The sequence below is a fragment of the Lepus europaeus genome, chromosome 3, assembly GCF_033115175.1.
Source record: "Lepus europaeus isolate LE1 chromosome 3, mLepTim1.pri, whole genome shotgun sequence".
Lineage (NCBI taxonomy): Eukaryota > Metazoa > Chordata > Mammalia > Lagomorpha > Leporidae > Lepus > Lepus europaeus.
The window spans coordinates 47,777,182-47,801,423 of record NC_084829.1 but is presented as its reverse complement, the minus strand read 5'-3'; the positions used below and the strand labels follow the sequence as shown (position 1 = coordinate 47,801,423).

Below are 24,242 nucleotides of genomic sequence, written 5' to 3'. Positions count from 1 at the left end.
GTTGGCCATTTGGATTTCCTCTTTTGAAAAATGTCTATTGAGGTCCTTGGCCCATCTCTTAAGTGGGTTGTTTGTTTTGATGTTGTGGAGTTTCTTGATGTCTTTGTAGATTCTGGTTATTAATACTTTATTTGTTGCATAGTTTGCAAATATTTAATTGTGTTCAGTCAATTGCCTCTTCACTTTCCTGACTGTTTCTTTTGCAGTACAGAAACATCTCATTTGATGTAATCCCAATTTTTAATTTTGGCTTTGATTGACTGTGCCTCCAGGGTCTTTTCCAAGAAGTCTGCCTGCACCTATGTCTGGCAGGGTTTCTCCAATATTCTCTAATAATTTGATGGTGTTGGGTCATAAATTTAGGTCTTTAATCTATGTTGAGTGGATTTTTGTGTAAGGTGAAAGGTAGGGGTCTTGCTTCATGCTTCTGCACGTGGAAATCCAATTTTCCCAGCACCATTTGTTGAATAGACTGTCCTTGCTCCAGGAGTTGGTTTTAGATCCTTGATCAAATATATGTTGACTGTAGATGTTTGGATTGCTTTCTAGTGTTTCTGTTCAGTTCCATTGTTCTATCCATCTGTTTCTGTACCAGTACCATGCTGTTGTGATTATAACTGCCCTGTAGTATGTCCTGAAATCTGGTATTGTGATGCTCCAGCTTTGTTTTTGTTGCAGAAGATTGCTTTAGCTATTCGAGGTCTCCTATGCCTCCCTATGAATTTCAGCATCATTTTTTCCAGATCTGAGAAGAATGTCTTTGGTATTTTGATTGGTATTGCATTAAATCTATAAATGCCTTTGGGAGAATGGACATTTTGATGCATTTTGATGATATTGATTCTTCCAATCCATTAGCATGGAAGATGTTTCCATTTGTTGGTATCCTCTTCTATTTCTTTCTTTAAAAGTGTGTAATTCTCGTCATAGAGATCTTTGATGTCCTTAGTTAAGTTTATTCCAAGGTATTTGATTGTTTTTGTAGCTGTTGTGAATGGCATTGATCTTAGCAGTTTTTCTCAACCATGGCATTGCCTGTGTACACAAAGGTTGTTGATTTTTGTGCATTGATTTTACATCCTGCTTCTTTGCCAAACTCTTCTGAGTTGCAATAGTCTCTTAGTAGAGTTCTTTGGGTCCCCTAAATAAAGAATCATATCTGCAAAGAGGGATAGTTTGAGTTCTTCCTTCCCAGTTTGTATCCCTTTAATTTCTTTTTTTTTGCCTAATAGCTCTGGCTAAAACTTCCAGAACTATATTGAATAGCAGTGGTGAGAGTGGGCATCCCTGTCTGGTACCAGATCTCAGTGGAAATGCTTCCAACTTTTCCCCATTCAATAGGATGCTGGCAATTGATTTTTCATAAATTGCTTTGACTGAGTTGAGGAATGTTCTTTCTATACCCAGTTTGATTAGAGTTTTCATCATGAAAGGGTGTTGTATTTTATCAAATGCTTTCTCTGCATCTATTGAGATAATCATATGGTTTTTCTTCTGCAGTTTGTTAATGTGGTGTATCACGTTGATTGTTTTGCGAACGTTGAACCATCCCTGCATACCAGGGATAAATCCCACTTGGTCTGGGTGGATGATCTTTCTGATGTGTTGTTGCATTCTATTGGCCAGAATTTTATTGAGGATTTTTGCATCTATGTTCATCAGGGATATTGGTCTGTAATTCGCTTTCTCTGCTGCATCTTTTTCTGGCTTAGGAATTAAGGTGGTGCTGGCTTCATAGAAAGAATTTGGAAGGATTCCCTCTTTTTCTATTGTTCTGAATAGTTTGAGAAGAATTGGAGTTAGTTCTTCTTTAAATGTCTGATAGAGTTCAGCAGTGAATCCATCCAGTCCTGGGCTTTTGTTTGTTGGGAGGGCCTTTATTACTTATACAATTCCTGTCTCAGTTATTGGTCTGTTTATGTTTTCTATGTCTTCATGGTTCAATTTAGGTAGGTTGCATGTGTCCAGGAATCTATCCATTTCTGATAGATTTCCCTGTTTGCTGGCATACAACTCTTTGTAGTAATTTCTGATGACTCTTCTTATTTCTGTGGTGTCTGCTGTTTCATTCCCTTTTTCATCTTTGATTTTATGGATTTAGGACTTTTCTTTTTATAGTTCATTTGGACAATGGTGTGTCATTTTGTTTATTTTTTAAAAAAACCTGCTCTTCACTTTGCTGATCTTTTGTAATTTTTTTATTCAATCCTGTTGATTTCTTCTCTAATTTAAATTATTTCTCTTCTCCTACTAGTTTTGGGTCTGGTTTGCTGCAGTTTTTCTAGATCCTTGAGATGCATTGATAGCTCATTTATTTGGTGCCTTTTCAATTTCTTGATGTAGGCACCTATTGCTATAAACTTTCCTCTTAACACTGCTTTTGCTGTATCCCATAAGATTTGTTATGTTGTGTTGTTATCCTCATTTACTTCCAGAAAATTTTTGATTCTCTTTTGATTTCTTCTATGACTGACTGTTCATTCAGGAGCATGTTGTTCAGTCTCCATGTGTTTGCATATGCTCTAGGGATTCCTGAGTTGCTAATTTCCAGCTTTATTCCACTGTGGTCTGAGAAGCTGCATGGTATGATTCTAATTCTTTTGAATGCTGAGAATTGCTTTATGGCCTAGTATATGGTCAATCCTAGAGAATGTTCCATGTACTGCTGAGAATAATGTAAATTCTTTAAGTGTAGGATGAAAAGTTCTGTAGATATCTGTTAGATCCATTTGAGCTATAGTGTCGATTAAATCTGCTGTTTCCTTGTTGATCTTCTATCTGGTTGATCTGTCTATTGCTGAAAGTGGAGTATTGATGTCCCCCAATACTCTTGTAGTGGAGTCTAAGTCTCCCTTTAATTTCCTTAACATATCTTTTAAATAAACTGGTGCCCTGTAATAAGGTGTATATGCATTGATAATCATTATATCTTCCTGTTGAATTGATCCTTTAATCATTATATAGTGCCCCTCTTTGTCTCTTTGTCTCTCTTAACAGTTTTTGTGTTTAAGTTTGTTTTGTCTGATATTAAGATAGCTACACCAGCTCTTTTTTGGTTTCTGTTGGCATGGAATATCTTTTTCTAAACTTTCACTTTCAGTCTGCATGCATCTTTGTTGGAAAGATATGTTTCTTGTAAGCAGCAAATAGATGGGTTTTGTTCCTTAATGCATTCAGCCTGTCTGTGTCTTTTAACTGGACAGTTCAGGCCATTAACGTTCAATGTGACTATTGATAAGTAGTAACTTTGCCCTGCCATTTTCCCAAAGATATTTCCTAATATATGCTTTGAACTTCCTGTAATCTTTTACTGTTAGGTCTTCTTCCTTTACCTTCTTTCATATTGATGGCCGTGTTTCTGTATTTTTGTGTGTAACACATCCTTAAGCATCTTTTGCAGGGCTGGACGAGTGGCGACAAATTCTTTCAATTTCTGTTTACTATGAAAGGTTTTTATTTCACCTTCATTCACAAGTGAATGCTTTGCGGGATACAATATTCTGGGCTGGCAATTTTTTTCTCTTAGTACTTGGGTTATATTTCACCATTCCCTGCTAACCTGTAGGGTTTCTGATGAGAAGTCTGCTGTGAGTCTAATTGGAGATCCTCTGAGAGTAATCTGACATTTCTCTCTTGCACATTTTAGAATCTTTTCTTTATGTTTCACTGTGGTGGGGTGTGATTACAATGTGTCGTGGTGAGGATCTCTTTTGGTCATGTTTATTGGGGGTTCTATGAGCTTCCTGTACTTGGATGTCTTTCCTTCTCCAAACCGAGGAAGTTTACGGCTAATATCTCACTAAAAAGACCTTCTAATCCTTTCTCTCTCTCCGTGCCTTCAGGAACTTCTAGAATTTTAATGTTAGGTTTTTTAATAGTATCCTGCAGATTCTCAACAATATTTTTTAGATTTCTAATTTCCTTTTCTTTTCTTTGGTTAGACTGTATAATTTCCTGTGCTCTGTCTTCTAAGTCCGATTTCTTTCTTCTGCCTCACTGATTCTGTTTTTAAGGCTCTCAAATGTGTTTTTCATTTGTTCTATTGAATTCTTCATTTCATTTTGATTTATCTTCAATATCTCAATTTCATGTTCTACTAAATTCCTCATTTCATTTTGATTCCCCTTAAGATTTCACAAGATTTTCTGTCCTGTCTGTATGGATTTCTATAGTTCATGCATTTGTTTTTGATAACTTCTAAATGTTCTTATCATAAATTTTTTGAATTCCATATCTTGCATTTCTTCTGTCTCATCATCTTCATAATCTTGTATTGGAATGTCATGTTCATTTGATGTCTTCCTTGTTCTTGTTCCTCGGTTTTTGCACTTGTTGTTTGGCATTGTGGGGATATTCTTTGGTTTCTTCTCTTTTTTCCCACTGTCATTGTGGTGGTTTTTCTTATTATACTATGACTCTAGATTAAGTGGACTTTCTGCTTTTCCTGAATCTCTAGAGGCCTGTGGTGGATGTGACCAGAGAGCTCTATTCAGGTCTGCCCCTGGTGGAGGGTGAGAGGCAGATTCACAGGAGTTTGCATACAGAAGAGAAGTGCCTTATACAGAGGAAACACATAGCCATTTTATGATGCACTGTCTGAAACAGAGAAAGGAAGAGAAATAGTCTGGAGTTTTTCATTTTCCTCCCCTCCCCGATCTTCTGTTAGTGCATCCCTTTGAGCAAAATTTTCTGGAAGCCAGAATGCAAGAGGTCCTTGGAAATATATTTTCCAGGAGAGTGCTGGGAATGGATCCAGAAAGCATGAGCAGTGACTACTACAAGCACTATCATTCTTTGACATTATTTAAATATACATTTATACTTCATATTGCTATTAAATCTCACTTCCTCATTAAAATATATACTGTATAAGATAATGCACTTAACTTATTGTGCTCTCTTCTATATCTCTAGTGCCTAAAACAGTGTCCAGCATGTTATACTGTGAACTAGATAGTTATTTGTGGGGTAGGATTTGAGAGAGACCTGTGTTTTTATCGTTTTTATTTTTAAATATTTATTGACATATTTGAAAGGCAGAGTTACAGTGAGACAGAGGAAGAGAGAAAGAGAGACAGGTCTTCCATCTGCTGGTTCACTCCCCAGATGACCAAAATGGCCAAACCTGAAGCCAGGAGCTTCTTCCCAGTCTCCTTTGCAGGTGAAGGGGCCCAAGGACATGGACCATCTTCTACTGCTTTTCCAGGCCATAGCAGAGAGTGGTATCATAAGTGGAGTAGCCGGAATTCAAACCAGTACCCATATGGGATTCTGGCACTGCAGGTGGTGGCTTTACCCACTAAGCCTCAGCGCCAGCCCCAAGAGACCTATTTTTGATTGAGAATGCTTACAGCCTGTCCTTCTATTCAAAGTCTTGATGGGTATTATCTTTCTTCATAACCTTTTAACATATTGAAGCATATGGTTATCATTAAGGGGAGATGAGAATACATTTCTCTTAGAACAAGGGATGTTTAGGGAGGGGATGTTAAGGGTAGGGAGAAACAGTATAAAGAAAGCTACACCAAAGAGACGGAAGGACATTGACTCACAATGAATTGGCAGCTCACAAGGGCCATCTTGATTTAAAGAACCACAGGGTTTCTAGTACAGTTGTAGCAACACATTCTCTTCTTGAAAACACACAGAATGAGAAAAAATTAACTGATACTGGAAATCTTGCTAAAGGGTTTTTACAAGTAAAAGAAAAAAGATTAATTCAACCTATTTAAGGAGAAATAGGAAGGAAAATAAACACTCCAACAAATGCTAAATCAAGCTCTGCTTTTAGAAACAGAAATATTCACAAGCAATATGTCCCCCTCTGTGCAGTGGGTGTCCCCATTACTGGATGCTGGCAAACACATTGGCTTGAACCAATGCATTCTCCCTCCTCTGGAAGTGCTTAGAGGAGCCCCAGATGGCAGCAGGCTTCTTGAGTGGGTGAGGCAGGAAGTAAACAGTGTCTCCTCTGCTGGCTCACAGTATCATAAAGTGAATAAATCATAAAAGCAAAACACCAAAATATTAGATAATTAAACAAGCTGACATAATGTCAATGTCTACAACCAGGAAAGTCCTAGAGAGAACAGAAGTGCTTTTTACATACAGTGAAGGGCAATGTGGCAGTCCCAAGACTTTATCTTCCACTAGACTCACTGTCTCTGGTCAGATTTAGTTATTAATGAATTCCTAATGATGTGGATGAAACAGGGAATCAAGAAAGCATAAGGTGCTAAGAATTGCCAGCACCAAGGCCATGTGCATGGCTCAAACCCCAGCATCCCACCATCTTCTATGCTGATTCCACATGGCTGAAGGCTTCATCATGCAACTAAGCCTTACCTTGGATCATGCTTCAGATACCATGACACCTTTCAAAGACCACCATTTGCAGCCCCACCCCAAATCTTGTCCCTTTGGCCCTGTCCTGAGCACCACCCCTACCCTATAAAAGGCTGTCCTCAGTCTGGGTGGGGGCAATTCTGTCTCTGAAAACTGCCTATACTCATGTCTGAGTATGTACTATCTTTTTACCTTTCAATAAATACTGTTCCTCTGTTCACTTTTACCTCTGTACTTTACATGGAGGTAAACAAGAACCTGGACTAAGTCAAGATAGCAGCCTCTCTGATCCCAGCCAGGGCTCTTGATCCCTACAATATAATTTGAGGATCCCCATCCCCACAACACTGAAAGCAGTCAAATACAAAATCATATATTTAATTTTTAGCACTCATTTCAAAGTGCCCCCAAAAACATTGGTGATATAAACTTTAAATATTAAACCTGATATTTCTTTTTTAGTTTTTTTTAATTCCCCCTTTTTAAAATTAATATAAAAAGAACAGACTTCATGCATTCCATAGGTACAGCTCCAAGAAGACAACCACATTTCTCTCCCATAATCCCCTCCCCAACAGTCCCCCTCCCTCCCTTCCCTCGCTTTCTTTCATCAGTTTTTGCAAAGACATAATTTTAATCTATTCCATATTCTCAGGCTTAATCACCAATAATCATAATATTCAATAAGTAAAAAGTAGGATGACCACAATTCCACAGGAGTATTAACAAGACTAAAATTGGCAATCATATCCCAAAGTGACCCCCTCATTCCTATATATATTTTTGTATATTGCCACATATCAACTGCCACATATCAAAAAATTGATATTTTTCAATTTAGAGAATGGCTCATTTCACTGAACATAATGGTCTATAGTTGCATACATTTTGTTGCAAAAGACAGGATTTTATTCTTTTTTATGGCTAAGTAGTATTTTATAATCTCACATTTTCTTTATCCAGTCGTCAGTTGATAGATATCTGGGTTGATTCCATATCTTAGCTATTGTGAATTGAGCTGCAATAAACATGGGGTACAAGTAACTCTTTCATGTGCTGATTTCATTTCTTTTGGGTAAATTCCCAGAAGTGGGGTGGCTGGGTCACATGGTAGATTTATTTTCAGATTTCTGAGGAATCTCCATGCTGTCTTCCATAACTGAACTTGATATTTCTCATGCAAAATTACAGCCAGGGACTCTGCCTTGTAATGTTGTAATGTCAGTAATTAGAAAAGAAAGACAGAAGGGAAGGAAGGGAGGGAGAGAGAGAAAGAAAATATTGATGTAGACAAAAAAGAATACAAAAAAGATTAAAACATAAGAAAAATTAAACTTTGGAAGAGAAAGAAGTATAAAAATGGGCTGCAGAGGGAAATCTGACCAATAGACAAAGAAAAGTAGGTAGACATTTGACAAAGAAGACACTGCTTAGTATGCATACACCTCCTAACATACTGCTTGGCTTAAAATCCCAGCTCTGATCCCAATTTCAGCTTCCTGCTGATGACTACTCTGGGAAGTAGTAGGTGATGGTGATGGGTTAAGTGGTGTGCCCCTGCTGTGACAATTTAGAGAATGATGTAGTAGGTGACATCTCTCTCTCTCTTCCCCCCACCCCGTGTGTGTGTGTGTGTGTGTGTATGTTTCAAATAAATAAAATTTTTAAAAGATAGTATAAAATATAGAGAAATTTTTAAAATGGGGTTGAAATGTCTGAATTCTACTGGAAGTGTTCTTATGTTGAAGTCTTTAAACACAATGATTATAATGTAGCAAAATGAGTTTATTGCTAATCCATTGGATGCCAGGAATGAACCCCTATGCCTCTGTTATGCATGTATTATTGTGTGGTTTTAGTTTCCATTTTCTGAAGTGTTCATGGCAAGCCCATTCTAAAGAAAAAGATGTCACAAATATTTGTGATCAGAAAAGTGGGTAATGGAGTGACATTGTGGTACAGCAGATTAAGTAGCTGCTTGGGACAGCTGCATCTCATACTAGAATGCCAGTTAGAGTTCCAGCTGCCCTGCTTCCATTCCAGGTTCTTGCTATGCATCCGGGAGGCAGCCAGTTATGGCTCGAGTGCTTAGACGCCAACCTCTGACATGGGAGACCCAGATGGAGTTCCTGGATCCTTGCTTCAGCCTGGCCCATCACTGACAGTTGCAGGCATTTGTGGAGTGAACCAGCATATGGAACATATCTCTTACTCTCTGGTTCTCTCTCTGGTGCACTCTCCCCCTCTCTCTCATGCTATGCCTTTCAAGTAGATGAAAATAAATAAATCATGAAGGAAACAGAAAATCAAGTGCTGTTCAATTTCTACCACAAGCATTATCACTCCTCGCTTCTTGATGTTGTTTATACATACATTTATACTTCTTTTTGTTATTAAATATCTCACCTCCTCATTAGAATATATGCTTCCTGAGAGGATGGACTTTACCCATTTTTTTTTCTCTCCTATGTCTTTAGTGCTGAAAACAGTACCTGGCATGCTGTGCTGTGAACAGATGCATATTCATGGTGGCAGTGATTGGGAAGTGTGGGGGCAGGGGAGGTGTTAATTCAAAATGTTAAGAGTATGTCCTTCTATCCAAAGTTCAATAGGTCTTGTGTTTCCTCAGAACATTTAAACGTATTAGACTCAGCTTCCAGGCATAATTTCATTCCAAAGACATTCTGATGGAAAGATAAACAAGTAGCCGAAAAATAAATAAGAATTTGATTAGTACAAAAGGAAATTTGCGCTTTTTAAAAAAAAAATTATTTGGATGAGTGGCAGACAGAAAGGGAGAGTGTGGAAGGAGGAGAAAGAGATAGAGAGGGAGAGGGAAAGAGAGAGAGAGAGAGATCTTCCATCTAATAACCACAACAGCCAGGGTTAGGCCAGAGGAACCAGAAACTCCATCCTAGTCTCCCACATGGGTAGCAGGGACCCAGGTATACTTGGGCTATCTTCTGTTGCCTTCTCAGCTACATTAGTAGGAAGATAGATTGGAAGCAGAGCAGATAGGACCTGCTTTGTAATATGGGATATAGCATTACAAGCAGCCACTTAACCCATGGCACCACAATACCAGCCCCCAAAACTACTCTTCTACAAACTTTTATATCCCAACCAAATTCCACTTGCCAGACTAACATTTGGAATGAATGTGTATGTGCATGAGCACACATACACACACACACCACACACAGCTGTGTCTAGTTCAGTGCATGCCCTTCCATGCCTGTGCAATGTATTATGCCTCATCATGACCCTTTAGCTACTCTTCTAAGTTATACTGTCAAGGTTTAAATAAGTCTCCACATTCAAAGAAGATTCTCTCAAAACTAAGGAATTGTTAACTTCTGGTGCTAGATCAGAGAATTTAGTACTAAGTGAGAGCTCACAAACCATGTAGAGCACAATTCTACATGCAAAAATCAAAATTCAAAAAAAAAAATTAGCTCACTGTTTCAATCCTGGTTGGCCAGGAAGAGATAAAGCAATCTTTCCTAATCGAGGAGGATTCTGAACCAGACCCTCCCATTGAGACGCCCTGTCTCCTGTGATGAGAGATGGATCACATCTCATTTTCAGGTGAACACTGTCTACTTTGTGTTCCGATGTGATACGTGTACAGGACCTTCCAGCGCTGCAAGAGAGAAGACATAGGAACCTAGAGGGGTGAGGTTTGCAGAGTTCAATTACTATCTACATTTTCATTATTAACCTCTTGGCCCAATCAGCTCATTGTTAGTGCTTGACTATTCAGCTGTAAAAAAAGGGGACTAATATTACTGACTCGATTCAAAGATTCCTACAGATGAAGTAATAAAAAATGAAAATGGCATAGTAACTGGAATTTAAGCTAATAAATCATCATCAGACAACTGAGGATAACAAAGGCATTTGTCATGTGGCTTATCATAACTGTTTTCTTAGTTTTAAAGCCCTGGACTCCAAACAAACAAACACACAAGTACTGCATCTTAGCTCTAGAAAATATTAAAAACTTTAAAGTTTATTCAATATTCACATTTTGAGCATATTATTATTTAATATTTATTTATTTAGAAAGACAGAGAGAGAGAGAGAGATCTCCCATGCACTGCTTCACTCCTCAAGTGCCTACATATGTAACTGGGTAAGATCAAAGCCAGAAGCTAGAAACTCATTCTAGGTCTTCCACATGGGTGGCAGGAACTCAAGTACTTGATTCATCACCTGCTGCCTTTCATTGTATGTATTAGCAGGAAGCTGGGATGGAGAGCAGAGGCAGATGGGGCCAGCACTGTGGCGCAGCGGGTAAAGCTGCCACCTGTACTGTCAGCAGTCCATATGGGCACTGGTTCAAGTCCTGGCTGCTCCACTTCCAATCCAACTCTCTGCTATGGCCTAGGAAAGCCGTAGAAGATGACCCAAATCCTTGGGCCCCTGCATCCACATGGGAGACCTGGAGGAAGTTCCTGGCTCCCGGCATCGGATCGGTGCAGCTCCAGCTGTTGCAGCAAATTGGAGAGTGAACCAGTGGATGGAAGACCTCTCTGCTTCTCCTTCTCTCTGTAACTCTGACTTTTAAATAAATAAATAAATCTTTAAAAAAAAAAAAAAAGACAACAGAGGCGGAACTGGGATCCAGGCACACCAATATGAGAAATGGGCTCCTCAACCAGTGGTTCAACCACTGCATCAAATACCTCCCCTCCTTACTGTCTTTAATGTAAACATGAGAATACTTCAGAAAGCTCATGGAAATAGGTGTTATGAAAAAACTGTGCATGGATTTTTCAATATTTTTGTTCTAAAATAAATTTGTCTTTTTTTTAAGATTTATTCATTTATTTGAAATTCAGAGTTAAACCGAGAGAGAGAGAGAGAGAGAGAGAGAGAGAGAGAGGTCTTCCACCCACTGGTTCACTCCCCAATTGGCCGCAATGGACGGAGCTGAGCTGATCCGAAGCCAGGGGCCAGGAGCTTCTTCTGGGTCTCCCACACAGTTGCAGGGGCCAAGAACTTGGGCCATCTTCTACTGCTTTCCCAGGCCATAGCAGAGAGCTGGATTGGAAATGGAGCAGCTAGGACTTGAACTGGTGCCCATAAGGGATGCCGGCACTGCAGGTGGCAGCTTTACCCGCTATGCCACAGTGAATTTATGCCTAAATTCATCTTTTAATTCCATTTTCCATGAATTTTTGCTTTTAAACCCACAGGCCCAGAGAAGTCCAGGGACTTTGAGGAGGATATATTTACATAAACAAGATCACACCAGGTATACAATTTTATAAATATTGATTGATTTGAAAGATAGAGTGACAGAGAGGGAAAGACAAATTGAGAGATTTCCCATCTGCAAGTTCACTCCCCAAATACCTGCAATAGCCATGGCTGGCACAGCCTGAGGCCGAGAGTCAGAAGTCATCCAGATCTCCTGCATGGAGCAAGAGTGGCAGAAACCCAAGTATACTTAGGCCATCATTTGCTGCATCGTGGATGCATTTGCAGGAAACCAGGTCAGAAGCAGGGGTGGGGCTCAATACCAGGCACTTCCATATAGGATGGGAGGGTCCGAGGCAGTGGCTTAATTCACTGCTCTGCCACAATACTTGCTGCTTCATGAATGTTTGAAGTATCCTCATATACTCTTCAATTTCTCCGTTAGGTAAGCATTTGGTACTTATTAAGAATTTAATTAATGTGATGTGAACAAAATACTTAAGTCCAAGTTTCCTGAGATTACAGAGCTAGTATGACTTTGCAGAATCTTTAGTCTCTAGGTAACTCTTCCTAATACTTAAACTACCTGGACTGCAATAATTTCTATCTCTGTACTATAGCTCACTTCTAGATTTCTTTTGACAATGCCAACTAAAGTAACAGTAACTATGCATGAGTGTGAAAAAAAATCATCCAAAACATAATTTCAATATAAATATATATTAGTACCCACTGTATACCACACATTCTGTTAGGTAGTTTGACATTTAATTCTTGCAGTATTCCTGAGGGTAAGGCTTCTAAAATAAGGAAACCATTACATCTTTTCTATTTACATCACTATTACTACTTCATTAGTTACATGTTGTAATCTCAAACAAATCATTAACCACCTACTGTTTTACATTCACTCTCAGGGAAGAACTTTATTAAAATGGATATTTCATAACTAAAGTTGGTAGGGAATATGTGAGTCCTAAGTGGCAAAATTTACTGACTTATGTCATAACTAGATATGACGAAAATATTTGGTGAGTTAAATTTGTCATTTCTGATGGGAAACCATGGAATTTATTTAGAAGAATATGGTAGACACCATAGTGAGATCTGAATTGCATAGTTTATTAGAGAAGTGGAGTAATTATAGCCCAGATCGGGCTGGCAAAGAGCAGCATTGCTCTCAGGCTCCCTTGGGCACTATGTATAACATCCCCCTCACTTCAAAAATGGGACAGAATCATATTTCTATCAGCTGGCTTATTCACTATAGTCCATTAATTGCTGAGGACATTTTGGAACCAAATAAGCTACCACTCCTGGAAACAACGTCCAGGGGCTTGGGTTGGAATCAAGACCCTGACTTCTATGCAGGATAAAGAAGACAAATTTCTAACTCATAGACCAGGCCAAAAGGACATCAGCTGGAGGGTGGGGACAAGCTGAGAATTGGTGTCCAGTGCTCATCCACTAACAGTGGGGCACCACGTTAAAGACCCCAAATCCTAATATTTTAGCCAAGTTCTTCTTTCAGTTCATCATGGAATCCTGGGACTGCTTTTGTGTCTGGGTTCCAATGACAACTTGGTTTTCACAGTTGTAGCAGTGCTATTCTGGTATTCTTTGCTTTATAACCTACCTAAGATACCAGACTAAAATTTGGACACAATTCTACACTGTAGCTCTATCAAAAATCTTTTGCAGTATTAATTATCATCAGTTTTGTTTCTTTCTTTGCTAGAGCTTATTTATTTCTTTTAGAGGGAGAGAGAGAGAGAGAGAGAGAGAGAGAGAGAGAGAGAGAGAGAGAGAGAAAGCTCTTTCATCTGTTGAGTCACTCCCCAAATGGTCACAATGGCCATAGCTGGGCTGATCTGAAGCAAGGAGCCAGGAGCTTCTTCTGGGTCTCCCACTTAGGTGCAGGTGCTTTCCTGTGTCACAAGCAGAGAGCTGGATTGGAAGAGAAGCAATCAGGATGCAAACCAGCTCCCATATGGGATGTAGGCAGTGGCTTCACCTACTACACCACAGCACCAGCCCCACTTATTGTCAGTTTTACGTGTGTTTTAGTAAGCATTTACCCATAAAAAGGTCTATAGAAATCTTTTCTCCAGCTCCTTCCCCTCCCAGATCCTCCTACCCTCTCTAATTGATTAGGACGGTAGTGGAGGAGTCCAGATTTCCCTTGTAATCAGCTGATAACATCTTGGCTACAGGGAAATTTGAAATACACTTTGCCATATGCTATTCCAAGGCAGCAGTGGAAGTCCAGACTTCCCATTCAGGCTCTGCCAGTATCACAGGCGAGTGGGATTGGACTTGATTGTTTTCCCCATTATATTTGGCTGGAGTAGGTTAGGTACACTCAAAAAGATTGCCATCCTGATGCACTGTGCATTTTCTGAGTCTTCACCTATGGATACCAGATGTTTCATGGAATTTTTGGCTATACTTTTGGCATTTCCAAGTCAGTGCCTTCTCCAACACTAACCCTTGAGTGTATGGAAGGTTAAAAAAAAAAAAGACATAAGGAAATCAACCTATCTTGTCCCAAGATCCCCAGTTAGTATACCTATCCTGTTCATTCCTCAGTTCAGAATCCACTTATGTACTTCGTGGGAGATAAAGGATGAAATGAGCCTTCTCAGTTTTGTGCAGAGCAAGCGCTCATATTATGCATTATAACCATTAACAAAGCACATTCTCCAAGTTGTGCTTCAGGGACTCTGGACTTGTGTAAAATAATACCAAGACCATTTGGCTGGTAGAATCTTAGGAAATTTTAATGACCCCAGAAGGAGGCAAACAGTCTTCTACTGAGAAAAGTTTTCTCATTTCTAAGGCACAATCATTTCTAAAATTCCTTCCAATCAGTTCCAGTTTGCCACTAGAGACTTGTAACTGCATCCAAGATTTGAAGACATGTTTGTTTCAAAGGTGCTCTACATAGGAAAAACAAAACATAGGCATTGTGCTACTTATGCTATTCAAAGTGGTCCTACTTTGGAAACAAAGATGGGAGTAAATGTGTTAAGAGTTGAAATTTTCTGTTCCTTTTCTAGACTGACTTATGATCAATATCAGATTTCTATATGAGTAATAATACCATAGCTCAATAAAACCAACATACTTCTATAACAGGTCCAAAAAAAGCCAGTATCACACTGTATAAAATGATGGAAGTGAGCCTGCTGTAGGAAATTGCTAATCTCTTTATGTCCAAAACCTACAAAATGGAAGCATGTCACCACAGGGATTTGACCATAGCTACCACTTATTTAACACATCATGCCAAGATTTACACTGCGGGCTTTTTCCTGTGTGAAAGATTCCATTATTCTCCTTATATAGATGAAGAAATTAGGATTCAGGGAAGATAAGAAATTTGTCCAAAGTTATGCAATTGAATATGGCAATGCAAAGAGAGAAAATGAGAAAAGTTAGGGTCGGACATTTAGATTTAATTGGTATACTATCCTGCCTCCCTAAAGAAACAGAATCCATGACTCTCAGACTAATCCCAGGCCCCATCTCTCGGTGCATATAAGATTCATAATCTGGGTAATGCTGAAAGAGACTGATTCTATAAGTAGAAGTGATTCCAGCTTGGTGGGTAAAGAAAAGAATGGGGCTTGGCAGATTCACCAGCAGTCGGAAAACCTCCTTGAGTAGTTTTCATTGTGTGGGGGTGATTGTTATGAACTGGCCTACTGAAGCTTGCTTTTATTTTTCAATTCAATTACTGTTTATTAAACCCTAGTGTGTGCAAGGCACTCTGGGAATGGCTGAGACTCTGCAACTCCCACATGTATTCAACTGGAATTGAGTAAGCCTTGACACAATACAGGATAAACTGGTGAGGTCCTAGAATACTGTAAACTATTTTCAACTTTATTTGGAATATTCATTTCTCACTTTTGTCTTCCTTTCACACTAAGAGGCCAGACACAGATTGACAGAGGAAAATTAAGAGAGCTATGGCGACTGAACAAACAACAAGCATGTGGTTATAGGAGAAACAGGGGCACAGTTTCCTGACAGGATGTCTTATCATAGAATCAGGAGGGATTGATGGTAAACAGCCGCCTAAGCAGTAGGCACAGAGTAGTGTAGAAAGGAGCTACTGAAATTAGTGTGTTCAGTGTCCAGTGACACAATCTAAGGCATTCTCCCAGTATTTCTGAGTATCTGCCATGTGCGAGGTATTGAAGTTATGTGTCCACTGGGGATATAATGATGACCACATTCTCTTGCCACTTAAATCAATAGAAATTTCCCATAGACATTTTAATTTATCTTGGTAGGCTACATAGAGCAAGTATTTATATCATTTTTTTAACTCTTCAAAACTGTAGGTTTACTGAAAACAGAGACTCTCTGTGCCTCCAACACTGACTCAACAATAATATATAATTCAAAGTAAAAATACAATAAATGCTTGTTGAAAAAAATTTTTAAATAAATGTTTGTTGAATTAAACATTGACATCAATTTAATCTAAGCCACTATCATCTCTCCTAAACCATTACAGGCCAGCTCCTACTGCTCCCTCAATTTTAATTAGTGGCACCCTCCATATTCCTACTGGAGCTAGAGTACTGAATGAAACACAGAACTTACAATAATTTCACTCTCTACCCTTCATTGGCTCTCCATTACACTTACAATAATATCAAAAAAATTTTTATTATGTACAAAGTCCAGTAGTTTTCAAACCACTGCTCATCTCCAACCACATTCCATGATTGTTATCTCATCATTGTCAAAAGTCAGTTTGACTTGTGTGTATGTGGTGATGGAAGTGTGCAGGCATGTGTATGTGAGTGTCTGGATTTTCTTTCTAGTGCTAATTCTTTTTGTGTTAATCTAGTGTTAATTCTAGTGCTAATCTATTTGACCACCTTTATACATCCTGTTCCTGAACATGAAATGCTCCTTCCCTATCATCTTCCCACTTCACGTCTCAACTTGAAATCATTCCCATTAATATTCCTTGTTATTCTCACAATAAATCCTTCATAGCACGTAGTACTTTTGTAATAATATATTTTCTAGTAGTTTCATTTATTTGATATATCTCCAGCAATTAAGCTTTAATTGATAAATGTTTTAAAAGAATATTTTCTGAGTGAATGAATGAATGACATGCACTATCTCTTGTTGAGAAACAAAAGTTGTTTTCATTTGCTACCTTCACTAAAAGCTTCCAATAATTATTTCTGTCTTCTGCAAAGTTTAGATATTATACAGAAATGCAATGAAGAGAAATGGAAGCTCATGCCTGTGTTTTTAGCATACCCAGGGTAGTGTACTGCAATGCTCACACTCCTTTTAGGAGATTAATCAGATGGGTAAACTTGGTCTATAAAGGACAAGATACTAAAGATTTTGTACTTTTATCATCCAGTCTCTATTACACATACTAGACTCTGTTATTATAGGAAAAAAACTCATAAACAATATGCAAATGCATGAACATGAATATATTCTGATAATACTCATTTCCAAAACAGGCAGCAGGCTGATTTTGGCTCACAGACTCCTGTCTGTAAATCTTTGCTCTAAGAGAGCAGAGATGCAACTTTAGATAAGGTATCTGTGTTGCAAAAGCCTCTTAACTGGCACTGATCCTTCCGCACCTCATCACAATATCTAGGATGATCTTGTCAACAGCCACCATCTTACTCAGCGTAAAAGCCAATGTCCTCCCTGTGATCTTCCAGGCTTCACCTGGCCCTCATCATTATCTCTCAGAAATCATCTTCTATGAATCTTCCTTTCTTTCAATCTACTCTAGCCATGCTGACCTTGGGCTGCAGCTTTAACGTGTCAGTCAGGGTCCTATCTTACTGACTTTGCACCTGAGGTTTCTGCTACCTGGAATACCAACCTGGAAGCCAACTCCTTCAGTTCTTTAAGCACATATTCCAAACAGGATCTTCATGGTAAGATCTATCCTAAATACTCTATCTAAAACCTCCCACTCCTACCCCAGGCATTTCTAACCCTCCTGTTCTGCTTAAATTTCCTAATTAATCAATACATAACACATCAAAATTATGCTATTTGTCTTCTTTTCTGTTTATCTTTCTTACTAGAATATGAGCTCCATGAGGCAGGCACTTCCTGAGTTTTGAGCATTAGTGGCTCTACGATAGAGCCTAATACATAATATATACTCAATAAATATATATTGAATGAATATACTTCTGTGCATGAACCATAATGCTATCACAAGTAATTCTTTCTTCTTTTAATATTCAAGAAAATTAGTCCATTTTCCAGCTGAAAATATGCAATAAAATTAAAAATATTTGAGAGTTACATAATAGACACTGCTGTCCTTTGGAATTATCCCTTGCCATTGAATGGAGAGATCTGGAGGGAAAGAAATTAAACTGCAAAACTCAAAAAGAAGATATGCATATATATGCATTCATATATATACATATATATATTTACTCCAACTAAATGCATACACAAATTGGATATTAGGAAGTTTTGCTTAAATTCTCTGGGTATTTGTGAACATGCTGACTAGACTGTCAGGCCTGGGTCATAATAATGCCAGAAGAAAATCTTTGTAGAGAGCTCCAGAGAAAAACAATTAATTTCATAAGCTTAAAAGGAAAAAAAAACATGTGAATATGCTTCTTTTGTACTTTGGTACTAAAGAAAGTATCAAGTTTTTAATATACAAAAGTATACATGAGTTATTTATAAGCATATGAGACCAGCTCAAGGTAAGACATAGTTTACACTGACATCATAGAAAAAAGAAATATTAAAATTTGAATTTATATGTAATGCAAAGGAGATTAGACTAAGGAAGATTAGTGGACTTTTTTTAATTGACTGATTTGTGTGAAATAGAAGAAAAATAGCTAATCGTCAGGCTGAATTCAACACGAATGGCTCCTATTTATTATTCATATCCTCATCACCTTTCTGAATTCTAGAATCATTTCTGAATTCTAGAATCATTTTTTCATACCATCTTTATCAACTTTAATCAAGTTTTCAATCATTTATGCATTTCCCTGAGCCCTTGCTATTTTGCCTCTGAATTATACGCAGTGCTTTGGCCCTAGTAGGTAAACAGTGAGTGCTTGGAGTAAAGTGCACTTAAAGTGTCTGGAATTGTACGTTCTCTCAGTGAGACTGCAAACTCTCCAAAATAGAAAGTACCTGCAGCTTCCTTCCTCTCATACCCCTCCGCAGTCAGAACATAACAGCACTGAGTAAACACCTGTTCAGTTTTATTTTATAAAACAAATTCCTGTGCATAAAACAAGGCAATTGAAGGATTTCAATTGTACAATATTAAAATGAAGTATTTCAATAAAGCTAGTGCTGTGAAGAGAGTGAGAAGATACTGATTTATGTACTCAGATTATTGGTTTGTTGGTGTTGCTGTTGGTAACATCTTGTAAAATCTTTGGTTCTCCCATGCTTATACTATAATGTCAGATATACAAAGTAGGGTACAAAAATAACACATTCTTTTTTTTTTTTTTTTTTGACAGGCAGAGTGGACAGTGAGAGAGAGAGACAGAGAGAAAGGTCTTCCTTTGCCTTTGGTTCACCCTCCAATGGCCACTGCAGCCGGCCACTGCGCTGATCTGAAGGCAGGAGCCAGGTGCTTATCCTGGTCTCCCATGGGGTGCAGAGCCCAAGCACTTGGGCCATCCTCCACTGCACTCCCGGGCCACAGCAGAGAGCTGGCCTGGAAGAGGAGCAACCGGGACAGAATCCGGCGCCCTGACCGGTACTAGAACCCGGTGTGCTGGCACCACGAGGCGGAGGATTAGCCTATTGAGCCGCGGCGCTGGCCCAAAAATAATACATTCTGACTTCAGTAACTTGCCTTGCTCATATTACTTTCAAAACATGAGTAGGTTATCTCCACTGAGGTTACTTCAAGCTATTAGCAAATTTAATTTTAAAAGAAGGAAAGAACAAAGGAATGGAGGGGAGAAAGAAAAAGGAAAAAAAAATCTCTAGAGGCAAGGAGAGGAAAAAAAGGAACTTGAAATTGGAATTGGAGACTCCCTTCCAGGAGTCCAAAAGTAGAGTATGATATCACCATCATCAGAGTGATCTGAAACACTTATATTTAATTCTGGTCTAAGAACCTAGCTCCCTCTGTTCCGTGGAGGAAGTCTCCTTTGGCGTTTCTTACTTCTCTGTGCTTCAGCGTAGCACATCTGCATCACACATCGCCGTAATCTCTGTCTCCCATCTGATTTCTCTCATGGGAAAACTAAATTGGCTTAAATCATGTGGGAGCATTATAAATACTGTTTGTGATGAGAATAAATTTGTTCAAATCACATAGGTATTTTTGTAAGTACTGACTGATGAGAAAATTTAGCTGTGCTGTAATTTATAAACAAAATGAAGAGGGTTACCTGAAAAGACATAAGAGATGGGGAAAATTTTCTGCTTAAGATAATCAAAGTAAAGAGGAAGAACACTTTTCAAATCAAGCAATGAGGCCAGTATTACTCTGGTATCAACATTAGACAAAGATATCAATGGAAAGACTAGACTATTTTTATGAAGATAGATACAAACATCCTTGACAAAATACTAACAAACCTAGTCCAGCAACATATACAAAGGATTATACAGTATGAGCAAGTGGAGTTTATCCCATAAGTGCAAGAGTGGCTTAACCTCTAAAAATCAATTCATATAATATATTATGTCAATAGAATAAAGGTCAAAAACACATAATCTTCTCAATAGAGATAGGTAAGGTATATCATGAAGTCCATCATCCTTTAATGACAAAAACAACAAATTAGTAAGAGAAGAGAATTTCCTTACCCTAATAAAAGTCAGTTATCAAAAACCCAAAGCTCACATCACACTTAATGATGAAAGACTAAATAATTTTATTTTTCCAAAATTAGGAACAAGAAAAGGATGTCTGCTTTCACTACATACAAGAAGTGTGCTCTCACCACTTCTGTTTAACATTGTCTTGGGGTTCAAACCAGGACAATCAGGCAATTGAAAAATGATGGCTAATATCTGTGAGTATTGGATAAGTACTAAGGGCTGTGATACACACCTTCTGTGGGTTGTGTCATTTATGACTCTCGCAATACTGTGAGATAGGCACATGCATTCTCTGTCTGCACATGAGGAAACAGAAACAGAGGCTTTCTTGTTGAAGGCTATTAGCTAGGAAGTAATGCAGCTGGTGTTTGAACCTGAGCATGCACACTAGAGCCTGTGCTTCAGACCCAGGCCCCATGCTGCTGTATGCCCCACCCCTATTTCTGAACGCCCTGCCTTTGGACACTAGCATCAAACATCTTCTGAAACGAATCTTATTTATAAATGTATGCTATAATAAGGCCAAGCCAACCTGTGGGCTGCTGAAAAGGAAATCTGTACTTCTCAAAGAAACATTTGACTGATCCCAGCTCCTTCGCTTCTGAGCATACCCTCTGGCAGAAATCTCATTGCCCATGAGCTTAGAGAGCTCAGGTGGCTGCCCAGCAGCTCGGCCATGCTCTCCTCCTGAGATTGAACAAAGTGTTTGAAAGGAAGAGTAGAACACTTCCTTTCAGACTCATTCCTGTAATTGAGAGCAACTTTATCAGCCTTTTCTGAATATGAACACACAAGTTAGAAATGCCTCAATTTACTGAATTCAGTTAGCTAAAACTTAAAAGGTTTAATTAATTAGCATTTTCCATAATTCTGAAGATGAAAAAGACAAATTTCAAAATAAGAAAACTCTAAAAAAGTTCTCTAGACCTGGTACACATACAACCCAACTCTCATACTTCTACAACTAATAGATAATACAATATTTCACAAAGTTCATTAAAAAAGGAATTGCAATATTTTATTTTGGTTCAAAAAATTGAAATCCAAGCATAGTTTTATCATAGGACACACTGTCCATGAACTTTTCGGAGACCTTCCTAGTTAACATTTTTTGCATGCCAAATATTTGTACTAAGAAACTTATGTGTCTGTGGTTCTTTTAACACAGCAACACTTTAAAGCAAATATCACTTTTTTTTTCTGTTTACCAAATTGAGTCATGGAGCAGAACATTTGTCCAGGCCACACACTAATAGACAAAAATGAGCAATTTTAAACCCACAGAACCCAATGGCTTAACCAGTATACTATGTTACCTCCTGATTATTGATGCATGATACAAAAATATATCATTCTGTAAATAATAACAATAGCAATCATGGACTGCTTCCTTATGCTAGGAATTGTTCTAAGCACATTATGCCTATTTTCTCTTGGTAGGCATATGGTCTAGTGAAAATACCAGGTCCCATATCTGAGCGCCTGGGCTTGATACCCACCTCCAACACTTGATTCTAGCGTCCAGCTAAATGCAGACACTGAGAAGTAGCAATGATCACTCAAGCAATTGAGTTCCTGCCATGCCTTTGGAAAATCTGGACTGAGGTCCCTGGTTCTGGATTTAGGCTCAGCATAGCCCTGTCCATCATGGGCATTTGGGGAGTGAACCAGTAGGTGTCAGGTCTCTGACTCTGTCCCTTTTCTTCTCAGATAAATAAATAAAATCACTTAAAAAAAAAAAAAAACTATTATCGGCCGGCGCTGCGGCTCAATAGGCAAATCCTCCGCCTTGCGGCACCGGCACACCGGGTTCTAGTCCCGGTCAGGGCACCGGATTCTGTCCCAGATGCCCCTCTTCCGGGCCAGCTCTCTGCTGTGGCCCGGGAGTGCAGTGGAGGATGGCCCAAGTGCTTGGGCCCTGCACCCGCATGGGAGACCAGGATAAGCACCTGGCTCCTGGCTTCAGATCAGCGCGGCGCAGCGGGCGTAGCGGCCATTGGGGGTTGAACCAACGGTAAGGGAGGACCTTTCTCTATCTCTATCTATCTTTCTCTCTCACTGTCCACTCTGCCTGTCAAAAAAAAAAAAAAAAACTATCATCACATAAAGCCTGCTAAGCTTTCCAGCCTAGGAAACCAAGATTTAGAGGTTCAACTAATTCTCCTAACCTGACACACAGTAGCAGTGATAAAGTTAGAACTAGGAACAAAGTGTCTAACTGCAGAGCATATCCTTTTAATTGCTGCACATACTGCCTTTTCTTGTTCCTTCAGTTCTTTAAGGACTGGATATAGAAGAGGAATACAGTTCTAATGCATTTTAGAAAAATCTTCTCTAATAAAGTTAATTAACCAGTAAAAGTTGAATCAGAAAGGAAGTTCTGGTTGATTAATTTAATGACTATTCAAATGATCAGAACCATCACATTCCTGAGCTTTCTGGTTAATTGAGTTTCCACTGGCTTCAGGCCATTCTGTTTAGAGAGAATTCTAGCCTTAGAATGTTTTTATTTTATCTTCACTGGTTAACAACAAAAACAAAACGGGCAAACATTCAGGAACACACCTTGAAAAGCTGCCCTTTGAAGCATTATGCTTTACCAAGCATCTGTGTTGTAACTTTGAATGTTTTTTTTCTTGAATAATATTTAATGAAAATTGAAATTGTGCTTAATTTAAATTCACCAAGTAAGATTCCTTTCCTTTTAAACATGTTTCCTAATGATTGAATCAGACATTTTAAAAGCTCTCTCTTACTCTTAATGTTACAGAAACCCTAAGCCATCATCCATTTTATTCTTTGTAGGATAGAAGATCCCCAAAGCTTGCAATTAATGAACTGTTAAATTCAGACATATGCATGTGATATGGCTTTCAAGTGGAACAAATAGGAGTTATTAAACTTCAAAGTGTTGGCATTTTCCCATATCTTTTTTTGGGGAGGCACTCTGAAAGCATCCTTCAAATGGATGAATTACATTTTCAAATTAATTTTTGTTCTTTAAACTCAGTAAATGTTCTTTCTTCTTTTAGCTCAATAAATGCTATGATTGTGTCAATTTTCATTATTACAAGTTCTTAAATTTGTTATTTTCTTCTTTCATATGATCCTTCATTCCAGGTATTGACTTTTTTGAAAGCACATGCTTGTGTTTAGTCTATAAGCTTTCAATCCATTCCTCTTAATAATTGTAAGATTGTCAGCTTCTACTGCTCATTCTTCCATTCATTATCCTCTACTTAAAGCAATGAGTTTTTAACTCTATGTGGCTTATCTTCTCTTCTCTGTATTTATATCCACATTATTGTTCTCTGAGAACATCTTTGTACTTCTCAAATCCCCAAGTGGCATTCTCTTTAAAGTGAGAACACAATGGCTGGCGCCGTGGCTCAACAGGCTAATCCTCCGCCTAGCGGCACTGGCACACCGGGTTCTAGTCCCAGTCGGGGTGCCAGATTCTGTCCCGGTTGCCTCTCTTCCAGGCCAGCTCTGTGCTATGGCCCAGGAGTGCAGTGGAGGATGGCCCAAGTGCTTGGGACCTGCACCCACATGGGAGATCAGTATAAACACCTAGCTCCTGCCTTCTGATCAGCGCAGTGTGCTGGCCGCAGCGTGCCGGCCGCGGCAGCCATTGGAGGGTGAACCAACAGCAAAGGAAGACCTTTCTCTCTGTCTCTCTCTCTCACTATCCGCTCTGCCTGTAAAAAAAAAAAAAAAAAGTGAGAACACAACTAAAAACTGCTTCCACCAAGAAACCAGCCCTTTCATTTATAGCATAGTTTGGGTATTCAAATAATCCTGGGCTTCACTCTTGCCCAATGCTCCTGTAACTCTTATATTCAAATAAA

At 38.7% G+C, this 24,242-nt stretch overlaps 1 protein-coding gene across 1 annotated transcript in view; it reads left to right on the top strand.

The window, feature by feature from the left end:
• Positions 1 to 24,242, top strand: part of PTCHD4 (patched domain containing 4) — a 203,264-nt gene that overhangs the window by 165,612 nt on the left and 13,410 nt on the right. The window lies entirely within an intron of this gene.